The sequence below is a fragment of the Carcharodon carcharias genome, chromosome 19 (genome assembly GCF_017639515.1).
Source record: "Carcharodon carcharias isolate sCarCar2 chromosome 19, sCarCar2.pri, whole genome shotgun sequence".
Lineage (NCBI taxonomy): Eukaryota > Metazoa > Chordata > Chondrichthyes > Lamniformes > Lamnidae > Carcharodon > Carcharodon carcharias.
The window spans coordinates 27616356-27631788 of NC_054485.1; the positions used below are offsets into that span (position 1 = coordinate 27616356).

Genomic DNA, 15433 nt, shown 5'->3' on the forward strand with positions numbered 1-15433 from the left:
TCTTCACAACTTTCTAACTTCTAAAGCTTACAATTGAATTTGAGCTCAAACAAAATGTAGCACAATCCAGGAAAATAAACCTTAGTTGGATTATGGTCTTTTTAGCTAACGACATAGCGGCCAAGGTTTTACGGCTCACCCATGGCGTGTCTCCCCCCCTGGCAGATGCAGCGAGCCATTTAAATCTCCATTCAGTTCGGTATGATCATAATATCCTGCCAGGCGGCAGGGGCTGTAAAATCCTGGCCAATCAGGAAGCTCTGCCCGGAACTATCTTTCTCTGGATGTCATATTCTTTTGTATAGTAAAGAAATGGGTGCACGTGCCCTCTGGTAAACAGATGGAGTACTTGCTGAAATAATGTTGAAACAATACTCCAACAAGCAGAAACATTTAAAGACTACGATGACCAATTAAAATCAAGTTAAATTAGGAGATAAAGGTTTTAAAAACACTACAAATGAAATCTGTAAAGTCATTATTTTAGTTAGCTACAAGTATCATGTCCCTATATTGCAAAATTTGTGTCTTTTAACAACAATTGGGGGTCTTTGGCTTCAGGACCCCTACATCAGGGTCAAATGGGGGTCAGAAGCCTGCACTATGTTGGGAAATATGAGGTCCTCCAGCTCGGAAGAAGCAGCATGCGGCCCTTCCAGGTAAGGGAGGCGGAGGATGCCCCAGGATGAAGGCACCCTCTCTCCGAACTATAATTTTTAATTTTAAAAAATCCTCTCAGTAGCCATGGATCACCATTCAGACCAGGCAGTCGGGAGGTCTCAAAGCCTGCCTGGAGCACTGGCCCTCCCAGTTTGCCACTAGGATGCCACCTACAGGCAGATGGGCTGTTTCCAAATGCCTCAGGTGGACTGGAGTCCGACCAGAAAATTCCGGTCAACCTCTGTCAATCGGCCTTAATTGGCCTTTGAATACTCTCAGTTGGCCACCTAGCTTGTTGTGGGCGAGTCACCTTGCTGACTTGGGGAAAAGATGGAGCTGCAAACAGGCCACCCACCTGACTCCATGCTCGCCCCCATTGGAGTCTAAAAATCCTCCCACTGGATCTCATAATAGTTAAAAAACATCTGCAGTGAGCTTCTTTAAAAACTGAAACACGTTTTAAGTCCTTTGTGTACTGTAATGTAATACACATTTAATAAATGGATATCTGTGAGCTCTATGTAATTTGTTATGCCGGGTTTAGAGAAATTTGTAAATGTAGTGATGGCTTGTAAAGTAATTTATTTTAAAAGTTAATGGATGTGGCTTCAATCACTTTCCTAGGCAAATTTCCTGCAGGGCCCACTCGCTGAGCCGAAAATTCTGGCCTTGAGGTCAGAACCAGTGCATTCAGGAGGGAAGTTAGGAAACACTTTTTCATGCAAGTGGTGTTAGAAGTGTGGAACTATCTCCTGTTAAAAGCAGTAGATAAAATTTTAGCAGTAGTAAAAATTTGAAACCTGGGATCGATCGGCTTTTTGCTAAACAAGGAACTGAAAGAATATGGAGTTAGAGAAGGTGGATAAGAGTACAGATTGACCACCATCTCATTGAATGACAGAACAAGCTCAAGGGCCTAAATGGCCTGTGCCTGTTCCTATGTCAGTCCTACCATGGTGAGAGAACAATGCAAAAGCTTTACAGGTCAAACTGGAGAAGTAATGGCTAGATGCTTCAAAATTTATTGTGCATCATGAATGTACAAGCTTAAAGATGGGTCAGTGCTGCAATGTAAGCTCCAGGTGTTGCAGTGCTTTATTCACTGTGTGGCTCGACTTAGGATTTACTATGACACTAATTCTTGGACACTGAAGGCTGAGTTGGAGATTTCTTACTGGCATCAAGCACAAGAGGGTGGAAGTAGATGAATAGGAATGGGATGTACTAAGGAAAGGGGTAAATTTGGACTTCTGAAAGAAATCAAAGGAGCCAAATCCAAAAACAACAACCATATATATTTATATAGCACCTTTAATGTAATAAAATATCCAAAGGCACTTCACAGGAGTGTAAATCCAAAGCCAAACCTGGGCAAAACTGGAGAGGAATACCTATTCTAAACAGCAGGAATATGAATAAAAAACAGTTGGAATTAAGTGGGTAAGTATGGAAAAAAATTACTGAGGTAGCATATGGAGGATACATTAGAGGCTGGGCGCAGTTTCCACTTATGGCGTAATCAGCAAATTGCGCCTGTTTTGTGAAGTCTTTTCTTCCCCAGGAGTTTCTGCTCAAATCTCATTTGCATATAGCCAAATGCAAAATCAGCGAAAATGGGCATGTGTTTTAAAACTTCATTTTTTTTTGAAAAAGATTTTGCTTTAAAAAATTCCCTTGATATTTAAGAGTGCTAACTTCGTAAAGTTTGAACAATACAGCTGAAAATTAGTTGGTCACAAAAAAAACTCAGCATTTTAAATCACAGCGTCAATCTGCCGTGTAAGGAACCTGATTTTAAATGACTGAAAATGACTTCTAAAAAAAATACAAAACTATTTTCTTGTTAGGTGGAGTAGCAGCCAGTTATTTAGTAAATTCAAAAAATAATTTAAAACCTTTGAAACTGTAGCTATTAATTTCTTTGCACCCAAAAGATCCAACTTTATTTTTTGAAACTCCTTGAGGGGCTGCAAATGAAAGTAATTAATGAAATTATTTAATTCGTCCTGGGAGCATGGCCAGCTTTCTGGGCAGGGCTGGCTTTTAGGGTAATGTTGTTTGAACCAGCGCAAATTCAAGTTGCACTCAATGCAACTTGTGCTTAAAATTCTGCAATCTTTCGCCCCAGTTACGCCAATATCAGGTAACGTTCCAAAAAAAAGACACCAGTGCAATCAAGTGGGAACTCCTGGCCTAGATGATTAAATTGGCAGATCTGTAAACAGTGGATGTTGAATGGAGCTAATGTGTCAGTAGATGTTGCTTGTACTAGGGTAGTAAACACTGAATACTTTTATGAGTTGCATATGTGAGTGGACATAGAGCTGCGCTTGGATATTAAGCTCAAAATGCTTTAGAGGTTCCACGTGCTAATGGACATGTTGCTCTTCTGGGATATATGGAGCATCTGTTTCCACTTCACAAAGCAGATCCATATTTAAGTCATAAAATCCAGACTTTACAGGGAAAAATGCACCAAATTTATTCCATTTGAGCAAGCAAATCCTAAAAACTTAGCTGCTGTGATTCATAGTACAGTGAACAATTATTTGGTCACTTGGACTGGCTTTAGTCAGTTCTTTACAATTCTACAATTACATCTGTTGTTTTATTGATTAATGATGAGAAAGAGTGGCTCAGACAAATATTTGGTGAAGACAGAGAGATACAGGAATCATAAAAGTGAAAGGTTGCAAGTACTTTTTGTCAGCTGCACAACCACAGTGGCGAAGGTCCATGAAATAAGCATGTGAAAATGTTTTTTGGTTAAAAAAAGTCTCAAAAGTTCTTTCCCCTCCCCCAAACCCACAAACACGATCCTTTGTATCTTAGAACCTGAGAAACAATTCTCAGCTGGAAAATGCTCAAAAACCAAAGCTGATCTCAGTCTAGCCCATTAAACAGCTTGTGAAATAGCCCACTCTCACTCTCACACACACACGCACCCTTGCAGACATGCTGTCAAAGTGACTCTCTCTCTCTCTCTCCCTCTCTCTCTCTCTGCTTTGCAGCTTGAAGTTGCAAACTGCGTAGGAGCAAGTGCTCTGTCTATTCATAGAAACCTATGGAGTAGAGCATCCAGAAGAAATTCCACCATCAGAACAAGAAAACTAATCCTTTATTTTTTAACTGACGTTCCGCCACTAGCAAAGGTAGGAAATTTCAGTTTCCATTTCCTCATTTTGTGTCTGTATCTATTACATGTTGTGCATATTAAGCTAAGCCAAGTATATCTCTACATTTTTTACAGCTGCGAAATCTTTTATTCCTGAATGGTAGCAATCAGGAAAGCATAACAGAATTGAAACAAACTATACAAATTGTTTTGTGGCTTTTTGTTTATGGAAAACAAAACCTAAATGAATTTTTTACAATGTTAACTTCACTTTTTTTTAAGCACAAAACTTCTTCATACCATACTGCTTGGGTCTTTAGATTGACCATAGCAAGAGTTTAAGGCACCTCTTAAAACAGGTTTCAATCCGATTAGAAACTATGCTATATACGACTGAAAGAAGTTCCTATTAAAAACAGGTGGTATCCTGACTGCTTCACTGGCACTAGATGGTAGAAAAATGTGAACAAAGAAATCACTGTACGGTACTGGTCTACAATATGTAGTTTAGAATATTAGTCACATAACATAATTGAACAAAATATGTACTGTACTGGTCACACCGTTAGAAACTGCTCAAATTGGTGAATGAGTTAATGCTGTGATCTCTCATATCAGATTCATTGTATATGTGAGCATTTTGGACTGGAATTTGCACCCAAAAATTCCGTCTTTTGGATGAGACATTAAACAGAGGACTCTCTCAGTGGATATAAAAGATTCCATGGCACGAATCAAAGGAGAACAAGAGCGTTCTCCCCAGCGTTCTGGCCAATCTCTTGATGGACATCATTTAAATAAAGCACAGCTTATCTGGCCATTATCTCATTGCTGTTTGTGGAACTTTGCTATGCACAAATTGGCTCCAGTTTTTTCCTGCATGACAACAGTGAATCCACCTCAAAAAAAAACTCCAGGGCTGTAAAGTGCATTGTGATACCCTGAGATTGTGAAAGGTGCTATATAAATGCAAGTTTTTTTCTCCTTCTTTCCATCCGATTGCAATGCACAGATGACCTCTGGCACAAAAGATCGAGCAAATAGAGGCGACTTACACCTGTTCTTATGCTATGCCTGAATTTCCTCAATCTATTACATCAGTTCTTTGAAATCTTTGGCCAGAAACCCCCACTGCTCATTAGCTTAACTGTCCCATCCAAAAGCATATATAAAGTAAATTTCTTGCATTAGTAAAGATTTAAAATGTGTGTCACCCATTTGCTTTCATTTTCTGCCTTTCAGAAAGGTTAGCAGATGTGATTCCAGTGCTGGGATTCAGAACTAAAATGTGAACAAAGAAATCCCTGTACGGTACTGGTTTACAATATGTAGTTTTTTTGTGTGTGTGAGCAGTTAATTGATCAAGCAGTAACGCATGATTCTATCAATAAATCAGTCAGTATTTTTTCATAATAAAAGGCTGGAAGTCACCTTCAATGTTGTTGTGCCTGGGGTGCAATCATTATTTTGTACAACAGGCAAGGAGTTAAGCCTCTTGATCAGAAGCTAAACTTTGTAGATGCTGGAAATCTGAACGAAAATGCTGGAAATGCTCAGCAGGTCTGGCAGCATCTGTGCAGAGAAATAGAGTTAACGTTTCAGGCTGATGACCTTCCATCAGAACAAAAAGTTTCTTGATAAAATTTAATCCATCTGATTCAATAGAATGGTAGAATACACAGGGCGTGGAGTAGCTGTACAACAGTGTCATTATATTGCTTTAAAAAAGAACTTCTACTGATTTTGGTTAAAAGACTAGCTAATCTGTTGTTAAAATAATAGCAGCAAGCTGGGTGACTGCTATTTGAGAGAAAGAAAAAACTTACATTTGTGTGGCATCTTTCATGAACTCAAAGCACTTCGCAGTCAAGGAAGAACTTTTGAAATGTACTCACTTTGGTAATGTAGGAAAAGCAGCAGCCAATTTGTCCACACCAGCTCCCACAAACAGCAATGTGATAATAGCCAGCTATTCTGTTTTAATGATATTGATTGAGGGATAAATACTAATCAGGAGACCAGGGATAATTCTCTCACTGTTCTTCGAAATAGTGCAATGGGATCTTTTATTTTGACCGGCGAGGGCAGATGGGTCCTTGTTTTAACATCTCATCTGAAAGACAGCAGCGCCACTGCCAGTGCAGGACTCCCTCAATACTGCACTGGAATGTCAGCCCAGATTTTGTGTTCCACTGTCTGGAGTGGAACTTAAACCCACAACCTTCTGACTCAGAGGTAACAGTGCTACCAACTGAGTCATGGCTGCACCACTACCCTTTTATGGTGCTGTGTGTGAAGAGGTAATGTCAAAGCCAGGGAAATGTTCTCACTTTTATATGCATAGTTTATGAAGACTGCACAAAATAGTCTGGAGAAAAAAATCCACTCGTGTAGCATCACCTCAAAGTGGCGGTACGCAAAATACGTCACCTTCTCAGGGCCTAAAGTGCTGAATGACCTGCCCCACAGATAGCAGCCCATGGAGTTGCCTGCCCCAGAGTATTGGAATAGTCTGTAAGGTGCCACTAGAAGCAGTGAACAAATTTCTATCCCTTCGGCCTTTGCCTACATTATTAGTAAAATTAGGAGCAGTGAGTGATTTATATCGATACTGTATTGTAGTGAGATTTGACAGTTGACACAATGTTGACACCATCTTATGTATCACACAAGCAGAGGGCATTTTTCAAATATGTTGTGGCCACGCTCATTTTTAAAAATGCCCCAGTTTTATTAGATGCACAGGAAATTTAGGTGTAAATTGAGATTGGCAAAATCAGCCCCAAATGATTGTGACTTCCTGCAACAGCAAATTCCATTCCAATTGTGTAAATTCTATTTACACAGAGTGGGAGATGTGCATCTATGTAGCACAAGAAATGCTATTGCAGTCTGTTCCAGTATGTTAGCTCAAGAAACACATTAGTCACATTCTTCAGTGAGTGCTTTGGAAGTATTTCATGTGAAACCTGCCATTTTTTAAAGTATTTATATTCTAATATCAAAGAATATATATGGAGCTAACTGTTGGGGTTAATTTGGTCTTTGCTCCGATAGATGTTTCTAGAGTCCTGAAACACTGCTGTAATTCATTTCAACCAATAGCAAACCTCTGTGTTACTTCTCTGCACTCTCATTGAAGATACATCTTCATATATAGCCTGAACTATTCTACAGGATCTGCAGAAGGATATAAAGCATGCTGAATTGAGGAACCAGCTACTACCTAAGCTAACAGGTGGTATCGGATATTCCCAGACATATCTTTGCAAATGTTGAATTCCCATTGTATCTTATCACATTCCATAAATGTCAATTAATATGTGGGGTTTGGTTATGTGACACATATTATACAATGATTGCAAGCAGTTTTGTGATGCACTTAGGTGATCATTGTAGCTGTACTGTGTAAACAAAAAGTGCCTTCAAATATTTTAAATTTAACATGACTGAATCTGTATTGTATATTTCATACTACAAAACAATGAACTCTTTGTATTAGATGCTATGTCATACTGATATCAGTTTGATAATATGAAATCTATTCAATGATTTTCAAAGCCAGATACTTTATTAAGCAAACATATGAATTAACCCCTTAAATCCTAAATATATGTGCTAACTGAATTATGGTGAGATGAAATGTTTCTGAAAACAGTTGTTTTGCTTTGTATGTTTAGGTTTGCATTTTTGAATGTGATTTCAACAATAGTTGCATTTCTGGAGCAAAATAGCAATAAAAACACAATTGTTTTGTTTTTTGAAAGGAGTATCATGAGGGTCAGTTAATTAGTTCAGTTGGCTAGCTGGCTACAGTGTGGAGCAGAATTATGGCAATGACATGGGCTCAAACCTTGTACTAGCTGTGGTAGTTCAGGAGATCTGCCTCCTTATTTTGTCCCATGCTTGACATGGAGTGATGCCCCCAAATTATATAACCAATTGTCTCTCTCTCTAATGGAGAGTGATGCTTCTGGTTCTTTGTGGACTGTGGCTAATTACCTGAAAGAATTCTTGAGTATTGCTGAATTAAAAGACACATTTTTGTTGAAGCTTTTTGTCTTACACACATTAGGACAACTCGTAAGAAAACACCAGTGTCAGGGGAAACAACATATTTATACTCTATGAGAAAAGAGTGCTGATTGGAGGACAAGTGGACTCTGATTGATAGAGGCGTTGCCATGGAGAATGCACCAGTTGGTGATGACTGATAGTTAACTACTAAGCATTGTTAGAAACCATGGCAATGCCACTACCAATCAGAGTTCCTTTGCCAACCAATCAGCAATCTCTTCTCATACAGAATAAATATGTTGTTTCCCCTGACATTGGTATTTTCTTGCTAATTGTCCTGATGAGTGCAAGACAAAAAGCTTTGATAACAAATGTCTCTTTTTTCAGCAATACTCAAGTTCTACCTAACAACTATGTGAAAGGATTCTATATGATTGGCAAAGGATGGCTACTCTAGTTGGAGCAAACTTTGGACAGTATTTTATTTCCACTGTTAATGTCAGTTCTAGTGCTGATTCAGGCTATCTGGATGTAAAGAAGCTATTAATGATTGTATACTATTGAAAGTCTTGCTCAGTTGCATACAGGCAGTCCATGAGCACAAAAGTGTCAATGTATCCTGCTTTTAACATAGCTTTATCAATGCTTTGGGCCCATAAGATTCTAAGTAAAACATTTCCTTATCCTTTGTACATAAATTTAATTTCCTACATAAGACTATTAAACAGTTGCTGATTTTACACACTACTATGGGCAGAAAATTGAGCTCAGCAGGTGGGCATTTACTTGACCCGCCAAACGTAAAATGATGTGTGATGGCGTTGGGTGAGTGTCCCGATGTCATCACATTGTCCTGTGATATTTTGTTTGGCGGGCAAGCACTGGAAGCGGCAGCGCGCCCACCGACAATTATAAGGCCAATTAAGGCTATTAAAAAGGTAATTAATTTCAAATTTACGCTGTCGGTCCAACCTTATGGTTGGCGAGCAGGTGAAAATGCCAAGCAGCCTTTGCACTTTTTGAGGAAACTTCATCTAAGGGCGGGATGAGGTTTCCAAAAGCAAGTAAAAATCTCACACTTGAATTAAAAACGTGTCCCTGCTCATGTGACAGAGTCACATGAGGGATCATGTTTTCTGACATTTTTATTCTCTTCATTTTTTTTTGAACAGTGCTTCATCTTCCTGAGGCAGCTCCGTGCCTCGGAGATTGAAGCACTCTTTCACGTGCATGCACCAAGTTCACACTAGCCCTGCTCGCCCGCCTCCCCCTGCCCCTGCAAGCAGCGCTGAGCGATTCAGCTCACCTTTCACTCTGGGTGGGCCTTAATTGGCCCGCCCATGTAAAATCGCGGTGCGGTGCCGATCACAGGCGGTGGTCCTCCGCCAAGCATCCCCTGCCAAGGGCAAAATTCTGCCCGATGAATAGTATTGGAATGATACATTATACTGCCCTTCTTCTCTTCAGTTCTCTGCCTGAAGTTAGGTCCTTGGTGATCATTTACTAAACCACAGCAAATGCTGTGATTTTTTTATCCACTGTGGCTAGGGTGAGGAGGCAGACCCCGAGTTTACCTTAACTGGAATGGGGGTCAAACTGCGTGCTGTTGGCATTAATCTGATCCACACACCAGCTGGGTAGCCAAGTGAGCTAACCGGCCCCTCACAATATGCCATTATATACATGTAAGTAAATACCATCTTATGGCAGGAGAATGCAATGTTAACAAAATCCTTATTGTTGCTTTTCAACATATATAATGCAAATTTGATCAAGATCAGTCTTAGTTCTAAATCTCCATGTTTCAGAAGCCAGCTTTGAAGACATGCAACTCAGCTTGCTGTCATGCACGTTCAGACTGATGCCATTACTGGCTGCTGATTACCGTGTGCAAAAGGACTTACAGATTGTCACAACAATCCAGCAATTTGTCCTCCAATAGATCACTAGTGTTGCTGAAATGCCACCCGGAGAGAATTGGTGTGGCTTCATGAGGCATGAACCTGCTGTCTTTTAGAGCAAGCATTTGTTCTCCCTCTCCTGCGAGTCAGCCAGCCACAATAACGTGCATGATCCTCTGCCATTTGGTTGCACACTGGCTGGATGATTAGGCAGTGGAACCCCTTTTGGTTGCGGGGCACCTCAGAGTTGACAGGCAGCACCCGCAAAGCAATGTTTGTGTAGTCAACTGAGCCCTACACTATGGGAAAACCTGCAATCCTAAAAAAGCTGCATGCTCATTCCTCCTGCTCTGTCTTGACAAGAGAGAATGAAATGTAGCTAGCTCTCATTTAATGGAGAGTCTCAGTGAACTCCCTTATGCAATAGTGATCAGGAAACTCTGAGATGTTGCAAATATCTCCCAGCCCAACTTGAAAGGAGCCAGGTTCATTTTCAATCACATTCAAAGCCACTGGCAATGCTATCCTTGCCCTGTTCTGAAGTTGCAGTTGTGTTTGAAACAGAAAGCAGATTTCAGTTGGGACCTTCATATTGAAGCACAGACATCCCACACAGTTCTTCACTCAGGTGCAGGTAGGACAATTGCTCCCTGAACACCCTGGATGGATATGACCTCCTGCTGAAAGCCCTTCTCCTCCTCTTCCCCATTCTAGCAGCTTGTCATTCTCTGCTTACCCTTTGTTCATTCGCCAAGTCATGCCATATTCCAAGGGGAATAACTATTAGTTCATACATGTCTGGGAGCAGCCAGTTTGTGCAGAAGTCTTGAGGTCAGCAAAAACTCTGTCAGCCCTTGGCACACCACTCCCTACAGACATTTGTAACTTTTAACAACTTAGCAAGCACCAAACGCTTGTAAAATCATAGCAACAGCCAGAAGAAATCAACCAGCAACTAAACTGTAAACAGTTGATGGTGCCTTTAAACAGCATTGGTGGAGGTCCTTCCTTCTGCTGAATGCATGTTCAGCTGTTTTAGGCTAAGAGAAAACATTAATTGGAGGGTTAAGCTTCAAAATGGCATGGCAATGGCAATGTTGCTGATTGATATCATGATATGCTGGCTCTGCAAACTTCTGATAGACTTTCTAAGATGTGTGTGCTAAGATCAGGATAAATTAACCTGTCAGCCTCAAACTTCTTGCGCCTCCGCAGTAACCTGCACCATACCACAAAGCCTCAGGCCTTTGTCATTTTGGCATATCAGTGCTTCTTTGTCCCAACTGTAGTCCAGTCCCTTTTTGAGGTTCTACAAACACACATCTTTCCAGATTAGAGTATTTGGCCTCCACTTCTCTCTCTGTCTCCCAGTGGATGTCAGTTCAATGCCTGGTTTGCCAAACAACCACCATCTCTTCTGTTGACATCCAAAGCATTTAGGCACTGGTCTGAAGAGTGGTTTGCTCATCCATTATCTGAATACCTCATTGGTAAAGTAAAAAAAAATTCTATTGATTAGTCAGTGGATTACTGTAATAGGTCATATTCCTCAAAGAAAACCAATTGGGAGAATATTTACAGCGTTTATAAAGACAGAAGACTGATCAATCCAGGTTCCGTTGTAATAATATTGTCTATCATGTCTTACTGTACAACAGTGTACTCTCATTTCTGTTACATCTTCTATTAGGGTATGTAGTCCCCTACATGGAGGTTTTTTTAACTAGAGAACACTTTTTACCTCTAGTAATTTTGTTTAAAATTAACCTCACAAAAATTATGTAAGAAATTGATTATTTAAGCCCAACTCAACACATTTTTTTGCTCAGTGGTTGTGATTGGTTTAAGAAACATGTTATACCTGAATAATAAAAACAAAAGGTGCTGGAAATACTCAACAGGTCAGGCAGCATTTGTGGAGAGAAACAGGGTAGAATTTTCTGCCTGCCGGGCGGGCCCAACCCAATCTCCAGCGGGCTGGGAGCCGATCCCCGCCGGAGAAGTGGGCCCTGCCGCCGTTTTATGTGGGCGGGCCAATTAAGGCCCACCCAGCGTGACATCCGGCGAGAGGCGCTATGCGCTCCCTGTGCAGGCGGAGGGGATTCACCAAAAGTGAGAGTGTGTCCTTTTGCGCACGCGCACGAAAGAGCCCACATCTCCCTGAGGCTAAGTGCTGCCTCAGGGAGATTGCTGACACTTTTAAAAATATTAAAAGTAGAAATAAAAAAAATTGCCTAACATGTCACCCTCAAGTGATGGGACATGTTCATAAATTACACTAAAACTTTATTAAACATTTTAGAACCCTGCATGAAACCTCATCTCGCCGGTGGATGAGGTTTCATGTTTTCTCTATTTGACGCCGGGGCTCCTGGCCGACCCACCAACCTTAAGGTTGGACGGGCAGGTCCTTTAATTGTTTAAATGATCCTGTCAATGGCCTCGATTGGCTATTGACAGGTCGGCGGGCCCGCAGCTGATTTTGCTGCGCCCCCGCCTTCCTGAAAATTTAAATGGGCCAGGATGACGTCGGGGGTTCCACCCATCAACATCCCGCGTCATTTTAAGGGTCGGTGAGCGGGCCCCGCCCCCCTGCTCGCCGACGGCAAAAATTCTGCCCACAGAGTTGACATTTCAGGTCATCTTAAAGAGCAACTTGACCTGAAACATTAACTCTTGTTTCTTTCCACAGATGCTGTCTGACCTGCTGAGTATTTCAGCGTTTTGTTTTTATTTCCGATTTCTAACATCCAGAGTATTGTGTTTTTGTATTTAGAAATACACTGTTGTTTGGTTATGGTCGCTTTAAAACGTCAGCCTGTCCGGTGGGTCTAGTCATTTCTGAACCTTTGGTAGAAGCTGGCTACCATGGATGAGACACAATGACCTGCTGAATTAATTGTAAGGGCTGAATTTTATGTCACGTGGGCCACTTGGGTGTAAAATGGCACGAGAACACAACGGGCAAGCGTCCCCACATCATCACGCACTCGCATGATATTTTGCTTGGCACACAAAAGTCAGAAGTGTGACAATTAAGCAGGCGATTAAGGTGATTTTTTATGGCCCCTCCGACCTTATGGTTGGCGGACGCGCAGTCGACCAGGCGGCCTTTGCATTTTTCATCAAACCACATCCAAGGGCGGGATGAAATTCCTGTTATGAAATAAAATAAAAAATAAATGTCTGTGGACAGCATTTTCATCAGCTAGATTTTCAGGTGATTGATTGTGATGCATGGACATTTTTTTTTTGCAGCTTTTTAAACCTCTATCTTAGCATTTTCAGGCCTGCAGCTCCCTGAGGCGGCTGTCTTCCCTCAGGGGGCTTTCTCACAGCGCTTCCTGCGCCCATGGAAATGTCATCGCCTGCCCTCTCCCCGCCCCACCCTGTCAGCGCTCAGCTTTTCAGCGCACGTTTCATGCTGACTGGCCGTCAACTGGCCAGCCAACATGAAATCGCGGTGGGGGGTGGGGGGGGTGGGGGGGCTGGGGTGCGATCGTGGTCCATTCCCTGGCCACTCCTGGGCCCGCCGATTGCGTGCACCCTCCAAAGGTAAAACTCAGGCCTAAGTATTTCTGTGTTTCGGATGTTGTCTGGAACATTGACCTGTTCTCAATTATTTGAAGCTAACGTAGGGATCTCTAACCAGTCTCCAATGAGTTAACTAAGTTTTATTTCTTTGAGGTTTGGGTATTGGATTTTGCTGCCAGACAAGTTGATTTTCTATCTCTTAGGCTCATTAGCAGTACTAAGGATAATATGTAGTACAGCTGTATCAGTGAACATTTTGATGATAACTTCATTCCTGGAATTTTTTTTTAAATTAATTTTGTAGTGGCCCCTTCAACCTTCAGCAGAAGCCATGAATCCCGTGGACTAAACACAGGCACAAGCGAACTGAACAGTGAAAAGAAGGGCATTATTGCATTATCTCATAGCTGAGATTATTGCTTTCATCTATTTTGGCAAGCTATTGAGTCATTGATCACCACCACTCCTTTAAGTTCCAGTTGGGAATTTAAGGAATTTTTTTTTTATATGTAGTCCCCTAGAGCCTAGTATGGTCAAGGTTAGAGTAAGAGTGAGATGTATTTGCCATACTACATACACCTGACAGGATTTTTTGTTTTAGTTAGTTCAAACAGCCCTCACACAATGGGCTGACTCTTTCTAAATTAAGCTAGAAATAATGCAGAGATTAGCAGTATTGAATGTTTCAAACACTACTGCGAGATAGCACATGTTACAGGATCCATTGGGTATTGCAGTTATGACTCCTGCCATTCAATATGACAATTCAAATGAACAGGCTTCAGCAGCACTTCTATTCAATGTGGTCATATAAATTTTTAAAAATCTATGACTGAGTTTTCCCTGCTGATTAGAGTAAATGGCAGCTTCCTAGTGGGTTCCCGGAGGAACCCTCCTCAATAAATAGCTCTATGGTGCAAGTAGGGTCTACCTGGGCTGCCACCATAACCACCCCTCCTCACTGCCCCCAAACCCCTCCCTGTCTGCCTGGTGCCAACTTCCCCAAAATAACTCATGTCTTTGAGTGTGCCTCAACATTAAGACACTCTTTCCCTGGTGTTACAGCCCCACCAATGGTCACCAGTACGTGGCGCTCCTTAGGGTGCTGACTGCTGCTTGATTGGGCCAGCAGCTCTTGGGGATAAGCCCCCCCATGCTCAATTGGATGGTAGCCCCGGCAGTTTGCTAATTGCCCTTTGCTGGTAAAACACTGTTGCAGAGTCCTCCTGCCAGTTGAAACGGGGTTGGCTCCCATTTTTGGCCCTAGAGGCAGGGTCTTTCTTTCATGGGATGTAGGTGTCAATGGCAAGAGCAGCTTTTGTTGCCCATCCTTAACTGCCCTTGAACTGAGTGGCTTGCGAGGCCTTTTCAGAGGGCTGTTAAGAGCCAACAACATTACCATGGGTCAGGAGTCATATGTAGACCAGGCTGGGTAAGGACAGCAGATTTCCTTCCCGAAAGGGCATTAGTAAACCAGACAATTGGCAATCAATGGTAGCTTTGGTTACCATTACAAAGACTAGCTTTAATTCCATTAATTTTATTTTATTAATTTTATTAATTAATTGAATTTAAATGGTAAAATTTGAACCCATGTCTCCAGAGCCTTAGCCAGGGCCTATTGGATGACCAATCCAGTGACATTACCACGATGCCACCATCTCCTCAACCGTCACTGAAAAAATCATCCCCATGATAGCGCCATACACAGTCAGCATTTCTCTACCCAAGACATTATCGCTAAAATTTCAGCTTTCCAGGAAATGATTTCTGCAGTCTAAACAATAATACAGATCGGAAACTTTTACACTGAATGAGCAGCCAAGCCGTCTAACAGTTGCAATTAACTTTTTGGCAGGAAGTCTAATAATTCAACATTCTCACTTTGTGAAGTGAACGATTTCTTACACGTGAGAAATTGAATCAATTCATATCCATTTCCTTAACACACAATGAAAGCATGAGGGATCAGGAAAAATGTAATTTGCTTGGGGCACTAATATTGGCTCACACACCCTTTGTTTCCAAAGGAAAATAAAATTGTAGGTACCGTCCTCTGCCATAGATTTTTTTTCCTTGAAAGACAAAACTGTTAAGTTTATGTCAGAAAGCAAACAACATGACCTCAATTCTTTCCCCTGTGTACAAGGCCAAAAGTAAAATAGCTCACATTAATGTGCCAATTACAGAATTTTCCTCTTTTGCA

General features: G+C 41.4%; 1 protein-coding gene across 4 annotated transcripts in view; it reads left to right on the forward strand.

The window, feature by feature from the left end:
- Window positions 1-15433, forward strand: part of col8a2 (collagen, type VIII, alpha 2) — a 416640-nt gene that overhangs the window by 145392 nt on the left and 255815 nt on the right. For 2 of the 4 annotated variants that reach the window (XM_041212889.1, XM_041212888.1), the window contains exon 1: window positions 3604-3812. The exons of 1 other annotated variant lie outside the window; for it this stretch is intronic. The gene's annotated coding sequence lies outside the window, so the exon portion shown is untranslated. Of the gene's footprint in view, window positions 1-3603; window positions 3813-5017; window positions 5082-15433 lie in introns of those variants that run through there. One more of the 4 variants, XM_041212890.1, reaches the window with a different exon arrangement.